The 19862-nt window shown below is 39.4% G+C and overlaps 1 protein-coding gene across 2 annotated transcripts in view; it reads right to left on the bottom strand.

Annotated features, from left to right (window-relative positions):
• Window positions 1-19862, bottom strand: part of prkcab (protein kinase C, alpha, b) — a 118560-nt gene that overhangs the window by 98186 nt on the left and 512 nt on the right. The window lies entirely within an intron of this gene.

The following is a 19862-nucleotide window of genomic DNA, read 5'->3' as shown; positions in this document are numbered from 1 at the left end:
TTCTATCACAATATAGGCTATTTTATATCACAATAACGATATGCCACCATTTTTTTCAGTTATTCTTTAAAAAATTCTACAACACACTATGACTGTTTACGTTTTCTCATTATATGTTTAGGTGACATTAAACAGATGTGTATCAAATGAGAAATGCATCCATTAGCAGTGCTGCTATATAAAATTGTCAAATGCAAACAGAAGAGGCACAGTGACATATTTTTCACAAAATTTATAAATCTAAATAAGATGGATAAAAAAAATATTCAGACAGAAATTTATTGAAAAAAATGATGAGCTCTATTGCGTAATGTACTAAACAAAACTTAGGACTACATTGTGAAAACAAATAATATTTAGTGTTATTAAATGTATTCACTTTAGCATATCCATCCATTTTCTGACTCGCTTATCAATATTAATAAACGTTTAATCCTCCTCCCAGCTGACATACATGACACCGTAACAATCACATCACTTCCTGTTTACCGAAGTGTGTAGCATGAATTTGCTAAGTGTGTAGCATTAGTTTCTCTCTCCAGATACTTATTGAATTGCCTGCTATTTCGCTGTTCAAAGTTAGACACGCTTCACTTTAACGCGGCCCCAACAGAGGCTTTTGTAAAAAGTGTAATCGATCCCCCAAGCACTTATTGCCACGTCCACGATAAGATTAGCCGGTTAGCATAGCAGTTAGCACGGCTTCTCAGTCTTGCTCACTTGTTAATTACTCCTTGTAATCACTTCGTGAGAATGTCGGTACTTGCAACTTTTATACGCCGCCATGGATGCTATCATTACTAACTTTAGGTGTTTATGTGCAGTATTAGCCAGCCGAAGCTCGTTGCTATGCTAGTAGAACCGATATCGTCTCGACTTGAGCACCCGCTTATAGGAAATGTAAACATCCCACCGAAGCTTTTGGGGTTGCCCCGCCGTTCAATTTTTGGAAAAACATAAAAATCCTTGTTTTAATGACGCTAAAAATGTAGACACGCAAACTGCTATGCGGAACAGATTATTTCAAGCGCGTGTTGTGTTGGCTGAAAGCAGTGGAGTAGCCAGCATTCTTTGAGTTGGTTTTTTTTTTCTTTTTCTCAGGTTTGTTGTTTTTCAGAGTATAACTGTGGTATGATTCATTATTTGCATTTACCCACCTTGTGTTCTATTAATTTTCATTGACTATAAGCGGTTCAAATAATGGATGGATGGGTGGATAATAGTTGGCACCGTAAGCTTGTAATGTATAACCACTATGTATCATGATTCACTGTTATGTGTTGTTCAGTCTGCCACCCAGGGACAGCTGTGTAAAAAAAGCATGCAAATGAATCCTTTTGACTGTCAAACAAGCGTTCTGTCACTTATTTTGTTTGCTGTAAGTGACAAATGCCGATAGACACGGTAGGAAAGAAATTATACGATAAGAATTTTTTTATCCTCTTCTCGATATTGTCAAATCCCCCAGCACTATGGCAAAACACAACAAAATGGCAAAATGCAGGCTGGGGTGGTGGTGGTGGATTTCATGTGTATACATCCAGCGTTTATGAAGCGAAAACTTAAGACCCCACCTTTAAAAGTGGCAAACATGCACCTTTCCTAAATATTTGTAGAATTTGAACGCTCCTATCCTCTAAGTACTTCCGAGTCATCTCACTTTCATAGGATAAGAAAGGAAATTTCCTAGGCAACAACGAGAATCCGAAGAGGTCTTTGTATTTCTTTTTATTCACTTAACACACAGAGGAAATAGCATCCATTTATACTTTTTGGGATCTACAAGACTCCGGGCCTGATTTCAGCGTTCAGCTTAAATATATGTGACTCTTCATTTTTGTACCAGGGCAAGTCTAGTTTACTGTGCCTGGGAATTTGGCAGACCACGCTGCTCCTCGCTGGCCGTTCCGGCGGACTGACAGCATTTTCTATTACATGCCCCGGTGCATGTGACAATTTTGTGAAAGGAAATAGACTGGACTTTAGACCAGGTGAAACCAGGTCTAAGCTGTGGTGCAGTTGGTGTAATGTGATATTGGTGGACTTGATGCAGGTGCAAGCAAGACAGATTCTCCATTGATATGTGTGGTGGATGTCGTCATTCATTCATAAATATGACATCAGCGTGCCTCTAACCCTCTGAAACATTGTAGACATTAATTGAATGTATTATTATTGGAAAAATAAGTCCATTATTATTATTAATATTATCATCATCATCACCAGCAAACATAGATGGCTTTTTGCTCTGTGGATTCATATACAGTGACCTAAAAATAAAAAATAAATGGTGCTAATGGTAACTACATATAGTTTGCCCCAAAGAAAACATGAGTAGCCCATGGCTCTGTTTAAAAAATATATGCTTACTAATAAGAATTAAACCAGAAGAAGATTGTTAACATGTATTTATTTATTTGGTCAAGGTTATCTTACCGTCAGAATCTAATATCAGACCATGCTTTCTGCTTATGGTTTACAATGAAATGACAACCTTTCACCATCTGCTTGAATACGTTCAAATTTCTTTAAGGCACCAAATGAGAACACGCATCGGAAAGTACGAATGGCGTTTTTAATGAAGTAATATTGAAAAGAACATAGCATAACCTTGCTTTTGAACACATAGAATATAAAAGCCCCATAGAGATATATACAGTATGTAAAAAACAAAAAAAATGGAGATCATACAAGGAGCACGAGGAATTTAATGGATACAATGGGACTAATTGTAGGTGCAGATTGTACGTGACCACTGAAAATCTTAGTGGCCAAGTTACTGTTTTAAAATAGAACAAAAACAATCTTTCCTACTCACTATTAACAAACACTTACAGTATAATCTACTATACGGTGGCGTTCATTCCCCAGTGACCTTTTCACGGATGACTTGCACTTCAATAAAAACAATGGTCTCACTATAAAGCCTACTAAAAGTACAACCGGACTCCCATCTTACCATGACTTTCATCATTGCTAACGTGTTCTCATTTTTTTCTGTCCTTTGACACTCAAGCGTCTTATCTGAATGACTCCCATTTACAGGGCACTCTGCTCACTTCATGTGGGTCAAGACTGAAAATCTCTTCAACCCCAAAATAGCCGCAGGTGTAATCACCTCCGAATTCATTAAGCACAGCTGGAGAGGTGCAGCGTGTTGAGGTGAGTCGTTCGCTCCGCTCTAAATCCTCCCTGAGGAGACAGCAAAACACACGTACACACATGGCACTACTTTATTGATCTATTCAGCAGCGGTCTAAGACGTGAGGTCTCACCTCCAGCTTATTATATGTTGTTATGGCAACCGACGGAAAAGGTGGATAAGAGTCAGATGAGTTAATAGTGTTAAATGATCTCATGATTATGTCTTTTCTATATATCTTTGTGAGTCTATTACAGATGATGACACTCTATTGGGCCCTCTAGCAGAAAAACACAGAACGAATTGCAATCCTTATTAAATGGGCCACTATACTACCCAATAATGACGGCGACATAGTTCACATCAGCAGTCAGGAATGTAAAACGTACTCAATCTGTTAACACTATACAGATAGGCATTTTCTCGGTCAGATTAAGATATATATACATATATATATATATATATATATATATATATATATATATATATATATATATATCCATGCACACAAACACAGTAAGATGCTTCATGCTTTTTGTTCTTTTTAAAATGTCATTATAGTACAGTATGCTGAGTGTTTTTGTAAGGTGCAGCATCCTGTCAATTCTCATTTAAAAGGTAGAAGAATCGACAAGACTGTGTTCCTTTTTCTTAGTTTCCTCAAATACTGTTTTGCCTTTTATGTTGGAAAGGGAGGTTATGAGAGAAAGAGCATGTGTCATCTTATTACACGGCTTTGTGTCGCAGCAAAAACACAGCGGCGGCTCTTCCGACAATTAACGACCCACTCCCGCTTGAGTAATGCCTACCCAAAAGACCTCTTTTTAATGTCACTAGATGACATTGTGTTATACAAGCACAACACAATGACATGATCTGCTCAGACAGGTCTGCTAAAATGAAATATTGCACTTGTGGCGGTCACTGCTGTGCGGAGAAAGGGGCTGACAGGAAAAAATCCTCATGGATTTTGCGCTCCGAGGCGCACGCTTTGGAATAACACAGCCACATTCATATCCAATCCAAAACGGAAAAAGAAAGCCGAAGATCCTTTAGTGAATCATCACTTAAAGAATATTCGGAAACAAAAGGGGTGTTATTGACTCTTTATTTTTATTTTTATATTTTTTTGTCTACAAAGGGAAATGCTCGCCTGGGGTACACAGGCGCCGTTACTACGGTAACCTCAGCATCCACATTGCCTTATCTTGCAATAATGCACAGTAGCTCGGAAAGATAAAAGGACAAAAAACGAGTGTGTTTGTATGACAAATGTTGTGACATGGCAGGACAGCGTACAGGCCTCATGCGTGAGAGGCTCTGAGTCACGTACACTCATTTGGGGACAGTGACGCTCAGATGGGGAGGACATGTGTCGAAAACATGCCACTTTCTGGGGTTATTAAGCCCGCAGGCTTCTGTGAGGCGGAAGGAATTCACGGACACATGTTGACGCAGAACACGTTTGGATACTTTTCAAGACGGGACTTAAACAAGAAGAATCACACACCTACTCTATTCTTATTGACTTCAAATGTTCTCCTACAATGTCCTACAATATATGTCACAAGTGTATACAGTAGTTTTACATTGTATTTTTTAGATAGAAAAGTTATCAGTAAAAAAATTTGTTTGGGGGGGGTTATGAAACACAATGCAAGAGCAGTACTGTATAATATGTTTACTTAATCCCTTAAAGGGGAAGTCATCCCCCATTTTTATTTTATTTTTGCAATATGTTCTATGCAGCCCCACTGATCAAAATATGGTATTCTGGTTAATATTGCATCAGTGGAATATGAGTTAAGCAGCAAAATCCAGCCGTTTTTTTCCATCTCAGGGGGAGATCATTTTGCCACTTGCTGTCAACTGAAGATGACACCAATGTTGCTCAGGAAACGACCAATCACAGCTTACCTGTTTTCCGAAGCTGAGCTGTGATTGGTTGTTACCTGAGACCTGAACAGGGCTGGACTGGCCATCTGGCATTAGGGCATATGCCAGGTGGGCCGGTGTCCTTTGGGGCCGATGTGGTGCTATTCAATGATTATTTTTCCTCCATTTCACCCCGAGACACTGGTCCACAATTTAGAAGGAGCAGCCCACTAATTTACAATATAGAGATCAGACTGAACCAATAAACATCTGTGGTAGAGTTACGTGGTAGCCAATGGCGGTCAGAAATTGGACCAGCGGGCCTAAGACAAAATGCCAGGGCCGATTATTTGTGCCAGTCCAGTCTTGGACCTGAGCAACATTGATGCCATCTTCATTCGACAGCAAGTGGCAAAAATGGCCGCCACCTGAGATGGATAAAAATGGCTGGATTTTGCTTCATAACTCTTATTCCACAAATGTAATATTTATTAGAATGTCATGTTTAGACTAGTGAGGTCACATATAACATATTATTGTGAAGAAATGTTTAAGGTTGACTTCCACTTTAAGCATTGACAATTGTACAATCATAACGGTTATATTGCAGGGTTTGACCTAAGGGCCCAAGTTCGTGTTCAAATATCCATTGTTAAATGCTGAGAACAGCAAAATCAGCATCCAGAACATCATGCAAATCCACGCTGAGACAACTTCGGATTAACTGCTTGTAGGCATGTGACTTTTCCACATAAAATATGTTCAAAAACGCGTAAAATGGCCATGATAGATACTTTTCTAGTTAATAACAATTAAAGCTAAAATTCAATTAAAAAGTTATTAGCAGTGGCTGTAATTACCTGATAAAAAAAAATGCAAGTGTGTAGGTCTAAACATTGGCATTTTTGTCATCTAAATAATTATTTAATGTAATGTGCGACTCAGTAAACAGATGGTCTTGAATAAAAAAAAAATATATATATTAGGTCAAGTAGCTTTTAAAAACAAGTAGTTCGAAGCCTGTTCAGATGCGAATGGGCGAAGTAATACTTGTAAGACATGATTTGCATTCGAGGGCCCCTTCAGAATGTGAAAACCTTTCTTCTATCCCGCAGTCGTCATCACATTCTCGATCATCTCCTCTCCTCTTCATCCTCGGAGGAGTTTTTTTTTTCTTTTATAAGAGCACTCTGGCGAGGAGCCAGACCAGGAGCAATCCCTTCTTAATGCTGACATACACGATAAGACGGTCGTGTGACACTCCTTCCTCGGGGGCCGCTAACTGACATCAGGCCCACGGATGAAAAGCCTTTTGGGCACAGGCTGTATGGCCTTAAAATATAATTTGACAAACCAGCAGGGCGGCTAAAGAGCAGCCGCAGCCGATAAATTGATGAGTGCTGGTCATCAGGAGCAATTTGGGCTTCAGTGTCTCGGTCAGGGGCGCTTGGATGCGGTCTGTGGCGAGAGCCAGAGGGTTGAACTGGTAACCTTCCAATTGCAAGAGGGCCTGATAGAACTCCAGAGCCAGTCCCTAAGGGGGAAAGTTGTCTGCTGTCTGGAGGAAATTATCTGCTAGAAGAGCTGGTAACAAAGAGGAAAATGGCCCATTATGCTGTTCTAGTAGAAGAGCTAGGCGATTAATTGATTTGAGTTGATTTGCCTGCATTCATTTTTTGAGATGATTATAATTAGCGATTTTCATTACAGCTAATACATTCAACATGAGCAGAATTAGGCTACGTTCACACTGCAGGGCGTGATGGCCAATTCGGATTTTTTGTTAAATCCGATCTTTTTATGTACTGTTTACATTACAAAAACAAATGCGATATCTCATGTGAACGCCCGTGATGTGACTCGCATGCGCAAAGAGCACACGTCGAGCGACGTACACCCAAAACAACGTCACGACACGTAGTGTTCACGGAATCCGACTCGCAACATTTTACCGCCAGTCAAGCCGCCGAGGCGAGCGACCTTTATCAGTGCCATATGCAAATTTAGCTGTGCCAACGTGCGCTACAGTTTGGCGGTCTGGTGGACATGTTAGGAGTTGGATTCATGTGTCTTGCCTGCATACATTATGCAAATTCAGCTGTGCGAACGCCCGCGCTCCTGATTGGTGGACTGTTTTCACGCTCGCTCCTGGTTGGCTGCTAACCTCGGTTTCCTCGTGCGTCAGTTTTGAACGTGCTGTTAACAAACAGCAACAGAAATCTGTCTGACTTATTTTTTTCATCTCATGTCGCCAGAGTAGCAAGGTTGGAAGAGGTAATAGAAATATTTGGGGGAAATTAGGGGACACTCCTCGACCTCGAAGTCTACCGAAGCGTCATCGCCGCTCGTGATAAACCGTCTGCAGGGCTGAATTTATTTATTTATTTATTTTACTATCGCCACACATGTCAACTTTATGCTTCATGTTTCAAGTGTGATTAAATTAAAGACAAATAAAAATTGAACACTGTTACTCAAAAATTGCTTTGTATATATTCACAGACGTGTCAGTAGTCTCTCCCTTCCAAGCACTCTTTCCCGCCCGCGCACAGCGCATATCAGGCTTTTAATGACGTATGAATCGGATGCGTGCGGATGTGCGTCCACAGTACAGACGCATCGTATACATATCCGATTTATATCCACATACGAAAGAGGCCCAGGTCGGGTGTGAACAAATCGGAAAAAAATCTGATACTTGTGAAAAGAATCGGAATTGAGCTGCAGTGTGAACGCAGGCTTATTGACCCGGGGCACAGTATCTCACAAACGTGAGCACCCTCCAATTTTTGTAAAAATTGGATTTCATCTTTTCATGGGACAATACTGAAACAATTAACACGTTGTCACAATGCAAAGTAGTCAGTGTACATCTTGCATTGTAAAGTAATTGCCCCCTCAAAATAAATGAACCCACAGCCATTAATGACTATGATTACATGCAGTCAATAATAGGGATAGACCGATTATCGGTCGGGCTGATTATGGCAGTGCCATTATTTGGCATTTTGACAAATATCGGCATCGGCCTTTTTACGAATCTGAAGGCCGATAAAACTGGTATCTCACTGAGCGGTGAATGCTTGCAAACGTAGCAAATTAAAAATTTCATCAGGATTTCTAAGATGTTCACAGAGAGTTTTTACTCAAAAACATAATCAGGCAATTTTTGTTCTGCGAAACTTTTACGAACTCTGATGAAAACCCCAAATTAGCTACATTCGCGTCCATTTGTCGCTCAGCGAGATACAGGGAGCTTTGCATTTATGGATTTATTTAAATTTCCATTTTAGAAAATATGATGCTGACACTGGGAACGCCCTACACTTTTTAGTTAAAAAAAAATAAAAAATTATTTTGACATTTTTGAAAACTTTATTTACAGTAGAAAACAATTTACTTGCTTAGTTTTTAGTTTAGCTTAACACATACTGATGACCCTGGAAGCTCCCTGCAATTTTTGTTATAACTTTTTATCTTCTTTATATTCTAAAATTAAAAGAAAACACATTTTTTATTTTGACGCTAATATTTCTTCTTTTATTGCAAATGAATATCGGCTTGAAATATCGGTTATCGGTCTCCTTGACTACTAATAATCGGTATCGGCCTTGAAAAAAACATATTGGTCTATCACTAGTCAATAACCCTTTCAAAACCCATACATTGTCAATATTCGGGTTTTTAAAAACTGGGTTACCCCTTTTCTAACCCACATTGTTGGCCACATAAACGTGAAAGGATCATTGGTTTGTGTTCTGCGCATGCTCTATCTGCAAGCAATCTTGGCCTTTTGAGTAGAAGAAGTAGCCACCGTTAACACACAAGCAGAGCTAAACAAACATGGCGAAACTTGGATGCGGCGCAGCGACACACTTTTGGAGCGATATTGACTCCTTTATTAGTGTAGAGTGACATAAAAATAATGTATTTTATTAACAGTAGAAAAAAAAAGAAGAAGTGGAAATGGTATCTGTTTGTATCATGACGTTGTACGTGCATCGCGGTTTTGATGGGATCGATCACATTACCACTACGGGAGTAACTAAATCTTTCAGAAATCATAATTTCAAACTTAACCCCAAGATTGACGGCTAAACTTAGTCATTGTCTAAGCATTTGGCAACATATAAACAACCAACCATTCACACTCATGTTAGTCACACCTGCTAGAACGCAATACAATATCAGGAAAAGTCTACTCGTCAAATCATCAATAATCAAAGGCAATTGATGGTGGTAGTTATGTGCTGACTGCCATTTTGCTTGTGGTTGCACGCACGCACACACACACACACACACACACACGCACGCACGCACGCACACACGCACGCACGCACACACACACACACACACACACACAGTTTGTAACTAATTGACTGCAACAAAGTAATGCTAATTGTCTGTAACTATTAGTAACTGTAACTAAGAAACCATGATTAAGCTACTGTAATGTAACCAAGTAACGGTAACTGTAATAACAGCAAGTAACTGTAAATTAAGGCAGTAAAAGCCTACTTGAACATCCGAACTGTATTTTAGCGTTCATCAGAGACACTTTAAAATGGTGCCACGTGTGCTGAGTGCTGACTCCCATTTAACGTGAGTGTCAATCTGATTGGTTAATTCTGAACATTCTCAAGAAATCAATCAATCAATCTGTAACTAAGTCACTGTAATACAATTATTTTTATGTAACTAAGTAGCTGTAATCAGTTAACTGTAACTCAGTAATTCCAACTAAGTAACTGAAACTAAATAAAGCAAACAAAATTAAGCAGAAAAATGTCAGGAAAAGCCTACTAGAACATCTGAACATTATTTGGGTTAAATCAGAGGCACTTTAAATAGTGGCAGGTGTTCTGCTGTCTTCCATTTAACAATGTGGAAAATGTAATTAATTAACTAAAAAATTATTAACAATGATTCAATTCTGAACACAGCCACATCCCAGTTATATGAGGGTGTACACACTTGTGCAACTACATTATTTCAGTTGTTTGCTTTGACTTCCCTTTTCAGAATTTTTTTTGTTTTGTTTTTTAGTTGTGCAAGTTATAGTAACATTAATGATGCAAATGATTCATCTTAAATTATATATATATTTTTTAAATTAAGTAAATTTTAGAATAACAAAACAATCCTATAAAGCAGTGGTCCCTAACCACCGAGCCGCGGCCCGTGACCGGGCCGTGGGTCATTTGGTACCGAAAGAAAAAAAATTGCATTATTTTTATTTTTTTTCGAAAATGATGTTTTATTTTGAAAAGTGGCCGGACACATGATACGTCACGCTAAATTTTATTCCAAGCTAGCAAAATGAGCAAAAAACAAACTTCTTTAAAAAGTTTCTTTGCGAAGGGGAAACGGTCCGATGAAGGGACAGAAGAGGAACCTGGACCCTCTAAAAAAGGGAAAGCTGCCTTTAACAGGCAGTATCAAGAATCGTATTTAAAATATGGATTTATCGCCACGGGCGATTCCCACGCACCAAGCCCGCTGTGCGTAATATGCGGTGACCGGCTTTCTAATGAGGCGATGAAGCCTTCAAAACTGGTTCGCCACTTGGAGAGCAAGCACCCCACAGCAAAAGACAAGCCTTTGGAGTATTTTCAACGGAAACAACGTGAACATGAGGGGCAGAAGAAGTTGCTGATGGCCACCACGTCCCCACAGGCAAGTGCACTGAGAGCAGACCAGAGTGTGTTGCATTGTTTTGGGGCAGAAACGATGTTGCTCATGTGATGTTCTGTTGTTGGTGCGACGTTACGGACACCGTTAATAAAGTTGCACATGATTACACAGTAGATTTACGTTCATTATTATTATAGAGAAAATACCAGTTTTTTTCTTGTCATTTTACTTTGTTTTTATCAGCTAAACCTTTAGATTGGGCCGTGAAAATATTGTCAGACATTAAACCGGTCCGTGGTACAGAAAAGGTTGGGGACCACTGCTATAAAGTATAGCGACACATACTGTATTGCAGATGGATGACTGGAATGTTGCCTATATCTTGGCCATCCTTCTCTCCCTACGTAAAGTGGAGCCGAAGAACCCTTCACATTACTTGTGCTGCTCATCCTGTCTGAGGAAGATATTCATTGTTTGGGCCTCCCCATCGGGGCTCGGTACACGATTCTGCTGAGGCCTGCTGCTCCTCTCGGAGCGAGGGATGCGGGCTGGCCATTAGGGCTCGGCGAGCGACCTTGCTGGAGGTTTGCGTTTGGACTGTGTCACGCAAATCTGACAGATAAGACGCGATGGTGCCCACGTGCGCGGCCGGTGAGCCACAAAGTGGCTGAACCGCCTCCACTTTATGCACTCAGCAGTGCGACAACACATAAGGCATCATTAACATTTGATGAGAGGGGGGAAAAGTTTGGAAAATAGATTTGAACAACAACACAAAAAGCCTGGACTGTTGCAACAGTCCAGTTCAGTGCGGCATGCTCCCTTTTGTGGAGGCATCATAAATGATAAAAATGAATGAAGTCTCAACTAAACTACAGTAGATATTGTGCAGATAATTGTGCTGTCTTTCGCTTGACTTTCACTTGATCAAAGCTGAAAATGTGTATTATCTGACGATAAATGACCCATTTTGGGACATTACATTTTGGCCATTTATTGTAGAGAGAACAGCCTTTCAGAAGGGGGAGATGTTGAAGATTTGCTCTTCTAAGATCCAAAAAGGGACAACAGTGCCCTTAAGATTCAATGCAATCTGAATCTTAATTCACTCCTCATTCATTTTTGTCCTGGATGTTAAAAATACACTCATATCCACATGTCGGCATTTATTTCAGCGTAAGACTCAATTATTATCTATTACGATCACTTTACTTGCACAACATTTGAGCAATAATAGTAACGTTAGACACATATTGTTAAAGAAGACACATACAATAATAGGGCTGTGGATTCGATTCAGAAGGCCCCGATTTGATTCACGATTTACATTGATTTTGGATTCAGTTAGGGATTTCATTCAGTACCAATTTCAATTTTATATGGAAGACATTCTCAGAAGTCCCAATGCTGTAAAAAGTAGAAACTTCTTGCTTTTACGGTGCATTAGTATGAAAAAAATATATGAATATTTACATTTAAAATGCAATCCAATGCAGTTACATAATTCATGTATTTTTTATTGAACATGATCTGAACAAAACAAATAATAATTGAAATCAAAATTGAAAAAAAATTCAAATTGAAAAATGTAAAATTAAAAAAATATGAAAATAATAATTAATCAAATATAAATATAAGAAAAAATAAATAAATACAAACAATAAAAAAATAATAATAAATAATAATTTGAAATTGAAAAATAAGAAAATTTACATTTAAAATTGAATCCGATGCAGTTACGTTAATCATGTATGTTTTATTGAACATGACCTGATCAAAACAATAAATAATAATTTAAATTGATTACAACCATAGAACTATGTAAATAAAGTGGCAAAAACACTGGGCTTTTTTGTAGAATAAATTTCCATTAATTTTTGTTGAGGTATTAAAAGTATCAATTAATGGTTTTATGAATCGATATTGGGCTATGAAAAGGAATATCGATTCGATATCGATTTTTTTAAACCCAGCCCTATACGGTAAAATAATCTGTAACGCTTCACAGAAAACTAATTTATAACATACACTCCACACTTTAATTATTTAATCTGACAGACTGTTTAAATGCCTCAGCAGGTGCTGCTGTTTTCATTATCAACAGCATTCAGGAAGTATTTTATGTCCGTATGGGAACAATACATCTCCGAACTAAGACAGAGCGGTTGGGCAGCCTCCTCAACTTGACACATTTGACTGCTCCCTCAGCTTCATTGCATCCTTTCAACAATGTCTTCTTCCTCATCTCCTACTTGCAGCATCTCCCTCCATCCTGAGCCAGTCCGGCCAGTTTTCCTGTTGCCGGACATAAGGCCCTCCTCTCAACCCTCCAGATGGCACTGTCATTTCCCACAGGCGCTGAACTTCAGTAGCTGCGGGGGTTCGGAAGAGTAGAGCAGACCGCTGCCCATGACGGGTCGATTACGGAAATGTGCTCATTGACTTCTTTATGGCAAAGTAGTCGGTGTTAATACGAGACATTGAATGTGATGATATTCAAAGTGCATGAGTAACCTGAGAGGGGGTGAAAGGGCAAAGGAAGAACGTTGCTTGACTCTATAGCATGGTTTTCAATTAGAAATGCAAAAGGTCCAGATTTTTTTTTTAGAGGAAGTCATAAGTCCACAGTGTTGTGGCGAAAAATGTGTATATATGTATATTAATGTAAATTCACAAGCACAGCTGTAAGAGTGAACCACAACACATTCAGTGACACGCCCCCACCCCTTCTAATCCATGCAAATCAAGAAATAACACATTTGAATGCATGTTAGCGGGAACATTAATTTATTCCTTCCCCGAATTAAAAGTTCCGCGGCTAAGTCATTCAAATGAAAATTTCTGCCCTAACTGCTGTAATGTATTCAAATGCCGCTCGGTAAAGTGAGACGGCAATAGACGAAGTCATATCCAGGATTATCTGGAATGTCAGAAGCCAGGAATTAAAAATAAATCCTTGGAACTCTGAAAGAGTACGGCGAAATGGAGCTTTCATGCTCGTTAATGGCGTTATCGTGCAGCCGAGCTGAGGCCTCTCATGTTATGCTGGTGCCGCCCAGGCCACCAACCATTTTCTTGGCAGAGGGGTAGGCAGCTTTTGGCAACCACTGCAAGCAATCGCTTGCTGAATAAAGCACACGTCCAACATGTCTTGGACAAAGGAAAACCATCATTTACCTGTCCCTGAAGGTTTGGTAGGAAACTCATTAACTGTGCAAAAATATCCCAAATGTGAAGATTTGCTCCAATTTACAGCAAGTAGCAAAACAATGCATTTCTACTGTACAACTCTCGGGATGGGCATTTGACTTTGTTTCCTTGGTAACCATATTGAAAAAACACACTCTAAAAATGGATTGGTTAAAAAAAACTACCAATCTAGTAAGTTGGGCTCATATTGGCTTGATTAACCAATAGATTGGTCAGACATTGACCATTCCGGGTGGTTACGGACGGGCATTAGCCAAACAACCAATGAAATGGGTTACAATAGAAAGTAAGTCTTGATAGATCACTTGGAAATATATTTATTGTATCAATCTATTCTAAAAAATAACTTGTAGTTTAAAGTCACATGCTGTTTAAAAAAAAAAGAGTTTAAAATTACTTTGACTAGGGCAGCAAATAAGTTATTTTAAAATTAGATTAAGATGTGAAATAGTTTGTCGATTATTGTTAGATTGGCCAAAAATAAAGTTTTAATTTCCATCCCTTTATCCAAAAACAAAACATTATTTAATTTTGACATTGCAGAAAATTCACACACAAATTATGATTCCGTGTCAGTTATTGGCTTGATTAACCAATAGATTGGTTTGATTAACCAATAGACCGGTCAGACATCGACCATTCCGGGTGGTTATGGGCATAAATTTTTTATTGATTAGCCAAACAACCAATGAAATTGGTTACAATAGAAAGTAAGTCTAGATAGATCACTTGGAAATATATTTATTGTATTCTAAATGTATTTATCAATTATTATAAGTGATTACAATACAATATATAAATAATATAGTGTTTAAAAATTTAGATGTGTGTCTAGATAGATCACTAGGTGTGACCAGCTCAGTGGCCTAGTGGTAGAATGTCTCCCCTGAGACAGGGAGGTTGTGGGTTCAATCCCTGGCCGGGTCTTTCCAAAGACTATAAAAATGGGACCTATTTGCCTCCCTGCTTGACACTCAGCATTATGGATTGGAATTGGGGGGTTTGATCACTAAATAATTCCTCACCACTCCCTCAGGTCAGAATGCCCAATTTGCATTGGTTGGCCCAATCACCAATATATATACTGGTTGAAAACACCTACCATTCTAGTGTGGTTGTTTTAACCAAAGGATCTATCGGACACATAACTACCAGCTACATTGGTCAAATGTAACCTTTTTTTCCCGGTAAATTTGACCAATCTGTTTTTAGGGTGCAGGGGGATTGCTACTTTTTAAATAGTATTTTTAAAGTATCTCAATATCAAAGACACATCTGTCAAGGATGGATGCATCTGTACTTGCTCCTGCACTCGCTCGTGACTTCTAAATGCAATGTTGCAAATGATATTATGTGATCAATGTAACCTGTAATAATTAGGGGTGGGAATCTTTGAATGTCTCACGATTCGATTCCGATTTTTTGGTCTGCGATTTGATTCATAATCGATTTTCGATTAATAACAATTTTGATTCAAAATGATTTGATTGACAATGATTTTTGCTTCAATTTCAATTTCTAGATGTGCAAGGAATTGTAATGGTCTACTCCAGTCTGACTTGCTAATGCTAATTAGCGCACTCCTCGCGGCACTTTTATCACTCAAAAAAAACGGCTCCACGTTGAAAAAAATACTTTTATTGGAATAACTTGATTGTGACTTTTTCCATCTACTCTCTAATGTGGCTACAACTTAACAGTGAATTAGACCGCGTAGAACCACACTGCCCCTCAGTGGCCAAACTGGGTACAACATGAACAGCGCTCCAAATAAAGGCACACACAGACAAAGACAAAATAGATTTTGGGACATTTAAAATCGATTCTGAATCGTACTAAATGAGAATTGTGATTCTTATGAGAATCCATTTTTTGGCACACCCCTCGTAATAATGTGTCCGAAAAGGAAAAACAATTATAAAACAAAACAAAACAAACAAAGTGGTAGTCAACCCATAACAATTCTTTACAATAATATGTTCTGTGCCACTCCGCTAGTCTTCACACAGTATCCTGATTAATATTGTGTTTGCGGGATCCACAATCCACCCGCTTTTATCCACCTCAAGGGGCGGCCATTTTGTCAATTGAAAATGACATCACAGTTGCTCAGGGCTCAGGTCACGGCCAATTACGTTCAGCTTCAGAAAACATGTGAGCCGTGATTGGTTGTTACCTGAGCACTGAGTGACTGTGATGTCATCTCCACTCGACTGCAAGTGACACAATGGCCGCCCCCTGAGATAGACAGAAACGGGTGGATTTCACTGCTTAACTCATATTCCACAAATGCAATATTAATTCATCAGAATATAATTTTTTTCGGTTGACTTCCCATTTAACTGCATGAATGTTCTGAACTTGTGTTTCAATACTATTGCGATCTTTGAGCACAACTTGACACTCAGCATTAAGGGGTTGGAATTGGGGGGGGTTAGGTCACCAAATGATTTCCGAGCGCGGCCCCTGCTGCTGCTCACCGCTCCCTCAGGGGATGGGTCAAACGCGGAGAACGAATTTCGCCCCACTTAGGTGGGTGTGACAATCAGCGGTACTTTAACTTGAACTTTTAATAATGCTGCTTATAGGCCATAGCATGTACAGTATGTAGCTTGACTTTCCGCATAGCTGAAAATGTATATCTGTGCTGACTTTGAACACAAATTGGGCCCAGTTGTCATATTGCATGTACTTGACCTAATACATCTGAATAGAATACATATTACAAATTATAACAATTAGCGGCAAAGCCATTGCCAAAATAAAAAAAAACATTGGATGTCCTAATGAGAAAGCTGCTCTTGCAATCACGCAATGCAATTAGGCGTCTTTGTCTGTGGGTGAGCACATAAAAGCAGACACCCATCATTTCCAGCCAAGGAGAACCGCATCACATGACTGTTTTCAATGGTGAAAAGGGAAGATCGCCCTGGGAACAGCATGACACTACACCTACACGCACATTTAAGTGCTTAAAGGAAGGTGTTTCCATAGCCATCGCGCAATAATGGCGGAAAACCATGGGCAACTGTTTCATAATCCATGAAGAAAATAGATCAAGACATCCTAATAATCATGCTTATACCTCATAGATTTGCGGTCTGAAGAGGAGTAAGAAACAATGCCATATTACACAAAGTGGTACCCTCAAAAATGAGTTGAATTCCTTCTATGACCATGTGACCAAATGGGCCCAATGACGGTTAGTACGGGGATGGGCAACTGAAATGCTGGACAGGGCCACAATTTTTCATCAGCGCTACTTGGGGGCGGGGTGACATATGACCACACTCTTCCGAACCAGATGTAGGACAAAAATGCTGTTTTAAACATGGACAAAATCTGTGCATACTGTATATGCAAACACTAAATATATTTCATTTTTCATGATACATTTATCAATGCATGTATAAAATATTCACTATCCTAACCCAACAACAAACGGCTGGAAAGCGATTGCCACTCACTAACGCCACCTAACTTGAATACATCGATTTCTCTGTGCCGTTTTCACGTTATTTATATGGCAATAATTACACCGTGTATGAAATATAGGTGTACCGATAAGTCTGGCAGAAGCACTACATGCACATTTCATTGCTGAAAACAATACTTTTAATTTTCTCTTCTAAGGTATATCTCCAGGTGCTACTCAAAGATATGTCTTTTTTATGTTGTCGGAGCTGTAAACAATCAAGTGAAAGTAAAGCCCAACGGGAAAAAATTGCTGCAGGTCACAAATTCACAATATTGAGATAATATACTCTGAATGGTTAATGCAAACAGTGAAGTTTGCTCTTTTTGAGTCTCTCATTACTCTATACTGGAATCCTAGTGTAAAACATGCACTGATCACAGTAACTTCAACTGAAGAAAAAACAACAGTTGTCAGTATAATTGGCAATGTAACATGGCTGCCGTCCGGCTTATGAGTAGTGGATTCCTTTACACCCGCCCCTTCTGAGCACTGATTGCTCATCAAGGAGCAGGGATGGTGTTGCTAGGAAGGATAAAAGCCAAGCCTGGCACTCTCTCGGCATTTCAGTGCTGCATTCTCTCAGGATGAAACTTGTGAGGAGTGCAGGTTGCTTCTTTCTCTACCTTCTTCTCAGCTGGCAGCCATGATTCTTGGAGCTCTTTTATGATATGATTTATTCATGAGGCGAGCGCTACCTTTCTTTAGTGTTAGGACACATTTCTAAGGCCGCTTTAAAATCTAATTCAAGGCCTCTGGATCACGGAATAGACTCAAGCTGACTGATTTTGAGAAATGTTGCGACCTATAACCTTTAGTTTAGACAACTGCAAGCAGTGTTGTGTATATTGTAAGCATTTAAACTGCAGATTTAAGCATTGTTGATTTTTTAGGAATGATTGCGACCTTTTTCAAAGGTCCCTTTCAGCAAATTCAAAGACTTCAATTAACTACCACTTAGGGAGGGGGCAATTGGCTCAAAGTATTCACAATATCTTAAATGTTTCATGCCTGATAAAGTATTCAACATTTTCACCACGATTAGACTGAATTCAGGCCTTACTTTTGTAGAACAATCATTTCAAAGGTTATTTTAATCAAATGTGAGACTGGATCCTTAACTAAATATGGCTGCGAGGAGTGAGCAATACAATAAAGGCTCAATTCTATATTGTGTCATGCAAGAATGATAAAATATTTTCATTTTGGCATACAGACTAAAGTAAAGCACTCTGAGAGAGAACCTCTGCTGTGATTTGGCACTTGAATTTGAATTAGATTTGTCATTATTTCCAAACATGGAGGGTTTAAGATCATGTGTCTCAATGCTGCATTCGTCCGACTTCATGCCAGGATGTGCACACGGGAACGGCCCTTTACACTCGGAAGTCGCGGGGGCTTGGGGGGAACCCAACATCACCTGCCGGCTTTAATCAGACATCACGCGACCCTTGAAGTAGCAATGACCGTGAATGGCAAAACATAATTTACGTTTATAAATGTATTTACCTATGTATAACATGAATTTAGTTATTCGCAATAAGTAACTTCACCTAACCCAACGTGATTTGGACTGAGTGCATTAACCAGAACAACAAGCAATTAATCGGGATCGGCCATCTTTGTTGTTTACATTCACCTCATACGCTTGGAGGTTGGAACTGGGAGAATCCAAGTGGGATAGATCTGATTTCCCACCTTCCTCGAATGCAGCATAAGACCTTTTGGAAAACATAATTAAATACGTTAAGGATGTGCTGCTTTCTTCATGTACAGTTTTCCTGATGCATCAACATTTATTTTTGTAAACCTGCTTTAGTGGTTCCCTGGTTTGCCGGTGAAAAAAGGTAAACCCGTATTCCAAATAATCCCATTTCACTTACGCAACCTGTGATTTACTCAACTATTCATGCTGTAGATCATGGAAATGGTCAATCCCCTGATGCACCTAGCCCAGTGACTGAAAACCTCTTGGGACCCTACTAATGTCTGGCAACCCACACTATGCACAGTTTGATTCTGGTAACCCAGACCAGAATGAAGGCCACAATCCGCTTGCCTTTGAGAGAGTCTTTCAAGTCCCCCCCGAGGGGTCTTCGGTCTTAAATTACCCACCATTCAGAGGTATCCAGCCCAGCATACCCATCTAGCAATTTGTGGCACAATACAACTTTCCAAGAGGTGAAAACTCTCCCAGCATTCCTGCCTGGCTTCCAGTAGGACAGGGACCTTGAGGTAGATAAACTAGAGGCTACACTAGAAGAGGAACCAGAGGAGCCGCCAACCTACATCGTCCATTCCACAAATGTCCACGAGCAAGGCAGCTTTCTGTTCACCAAAGGCAGCTACACTTCTCGAGTTGTGCACCCACTGGCTTGATACCACTACTATATACCAAGGAGAACCATGGACCAAACAAGCAAGCACTGAAGAATTTGTCAACGTGATTTAAAAACGTGCAATTTTTGTATGAATCAACTTTGTGTGTGTAAAAACAGATATGCTGCCCCATTTGGAAACCACCAA

Source organism: Leptonotus elevatus, chromosome 1 (assembly GCF_054856555.1).
Source record: "Leptonotus elevatus isolate MCC_2025b chromosome 1, RoL_Lele_1.0, whole genome shotgun sequence".
In the NCBI taxonomy this organism is placed as follows: domain Eukaryota; kingdom Metazoa; phylum Chordata; class Actinopteri; order Syngnathiformes; family Syngnathidae; genus Leptonotus; species Leptonotus elevatus.
This window is presented reverse-complemented; position numbering and strand designations above follow the sequence as displayed.